Source organism: Chenopodium album, chromosome 10 (genome assembly GCF_948465745.1).
Source record: "Chenopodium album chromosome 10, dcCheAlbu1.1, whole genome shotgun sequence".
NCBI lineage: Eukaryota > Viridiplantae > Streptophyta > Magnoliopsida > Caryophyllales > Amaranthaceae > Chenopodium > Chenopodium album.
In genome coordinates, this window is record NC_137843.1 from 34,125,687 (window position 1) to 34,128,316 (window position 2,630).

The 2,630-nt window shown below is 36.7% G+C and overlaps 1 non-coding gene across 1 annotated transcript; it reads left to right on the plus strand.

Annotated features, from left to right (window-relative positions):
* Positions 1-905: 905 nt before the first annotated feature.
* On the plus strand, positions 906-1,011 carry LOC145565725 (small nucleolar RNA R71). The gene has a single exon (XR_014095106.1). It is a non-coding gene; the product is annotated as a small nucleolar RNA R71 (small nucleolar RNA).
* The last annotated feature ends 1,619 nt before the right edge of the window (positions 1,012-2,630 follow it).

A 2,630-nucleotide genomic window follows, 5' to 3' on the forward strand; every position in this document is an offset into this window, starting at 1 on the left:
CCAAATTTGTTCTATGTGAAGAAGAAGAGGATTGAACATACGAATTATCATTTTGGGTCTTTGGAGCAAATCCGGGTGGAGCTCTTTGAGCATTGTTTTTAAAATTGCCTCTACCTTGATTGTTCCAATTACCCCTATTTTGATATTGACCATAACCCTAATTATGGTTACCACTACCTTGATTATGATTCCCATAACCTTGGTTTTGATTACCATAATTTTGGTTTTGATTTTGGCTACTATAACCTTGATTGTTATAGTTACCTTGAGAACCTTGGTTCCCTTGGTTCCTATAACCACCACCTTGGTTATAGTTGTCAAAATTGCCATGATTGTTGTAATTCCTATTCCATTGACCTCTTTGATTCTCAAACCTAGAATCATGATTATTTTATACACAGTTCACATGCTCATTCACATTTCCGCCTTCATCATCACAAACATCCATACATGCATGAGGGCAACTAGAAACATCATGATCATACAACCCATAATCATCACAAAACAAGCATCCACTAGGCATGTTAGTAGAAGAAGGAAGGGGTTGAGAATTAGAAGACATACCTCTCCCCTTACATTGGGAGGGAAGACTTGAAACTTGGTAGGTAGCGCTTTCCAAGTTTGCCTTGATAGTGGACATCTCCTTCCCCAAGTTTGTCATTTGTGAGGATAGATTGTTGATTGCATTTAGATGATCAACTGAGTACACCAAAGAGCTAATCTTGCTAGTTGGCTCTCTTTCTCCATCTTGGCAATCTCTATAATACCTCACTACGTCTTCAATTATGTCCACCACTTCCTCTTCCGTTTTGTTCACGATAGGACCTCCGGCTCCTCCATCTAAACATGATTTTCCTTGAGGGCTAAGGCCTCCATAGATGATTTGAATGAATTGATAGGTTAGAATTCCGTGATGAGGACATTCTCTTTGATACTCTTTGTATCTCTCCCATGCTTCATAGAGGCTCTCACTTTGCTTTTGCTTGAAACCTTGAATCAAAGCTCTAGCCTCCGCTGTTTTCTTTTAAGGATAGAAACGGGATATAAATTCCTTGGTAACCTCGTCCTATGTCCTTATAGAATTCGGCTTAACCTCCTTGTCTAGCCATTCCAAAGCATGCCCTATGAGAGAAAAGGGAAAGAGCTTGAGGCTGATGAATTCTTGGGAGATTCCGTTCACCTTGACAGTATTGCAATATTTCTCGAACTCCTTCAGATGGTTTAGTGGGCTTTCATGCTTAGCCCCACTAAATTGTCGTCTCTCTATCAAAGTGATCATTTCCGGTCTTATTTCAAAATCATTTGTCGGTGTTGTAGGTGGAGCAATCCCGCTCTCAAATCTATATGCACCGGGAATCCCCAACTCTTTCAATGCCACTCTCGGATTTTCTCCCATTCTTGCTTGTTCTTCTTGTTGTTGTTCTTCTTCACTTGAAATGCTAGGGCTCAAAGATCGTCTAGCACCCCTCAACCTTGCAATAGTTCTCTTAATTTCCGAATCAAATGGCACTAGTGAATGATCACGTGCTCTATGCATAAAATCTCAAAAGAAATGGTTAGTATCACGAATACAAATGTAGCCTAAAAGTAAATCTTTTTGTATTTTTAATTAAAGGTGAAATAGACTCAACAACTATAACAAAGCACCAATATCACTCCCCGGAAACGGCGCCAATTTTGACAAGAGGAAAATGTAGGTCGTTATCTACCTCTCCCTAGAGCAAAACTTAATTTGTAAACACTCGACCAACCCTAATACAAGTATATGGTAACTCAAGGGTCAAACCCAAAGGAATGAGTAGGAACGATGCTATAGCCTATGTCAAGCTAAATCGAAGAATATAAATGGTAGTGGTTGGTAACTAAAATGTCAAAAAGCTAACAAATCGAAGAATTCAATATGCTAAACACTAGGGATATAGGTTCCACATGCAAGCTTAATGATTATGCTAATTGACGGATCACTCAATCAATTCAAACATTACAAAGGACAAACAATAGTTGTAACTAAAGGAATTCAAGAGCTATCTCCTATAAGCCAAGCTAAGGTTCACTATGAATGGCTAACTAGGAAAATCAGAATCAAATTCGATCAATTAAAGCAATTCTCAAATCAAGGGTTCATGTCATTGAAATTTGCAATGCAATCTAGATTAATCTTATAGGTTGATCACTCCTAGTTTAATTAATCACATGCACAACTATGTCAACCAATTTAATTGCAACATTCAAATCAGTTTAGCATCATCAACTAACAAAAATCATCAATCAAGCATGCTTCCCCTTCCCCCTAGCAACTAATCTACTCACTAAACATGGTGAAATTAAGAAACAAAACAAATTCAATCAAATTCATATTCATTTAAAGCTTAATCAAAATGAAATAAATCAATCAACAAATTCTAGAGCAAGGAATGTAATCTCAATCAAAATTCAAGAAACTAGAAAGAATTTCATTAAAAATAAGGAATTTTACAAACATTCATTGAATTGAAGAAGGAATTTCTAGATCGAGTTGAAATCTAAGATCAAATTCAAGTACAAACAAGTAAATCTTAAGCTTCTCTCTCTACTATTTCAGGAAAAATTCACTCTCTAGTAAAATGTTAAGTTGTTCTAAAAAAGAAAGT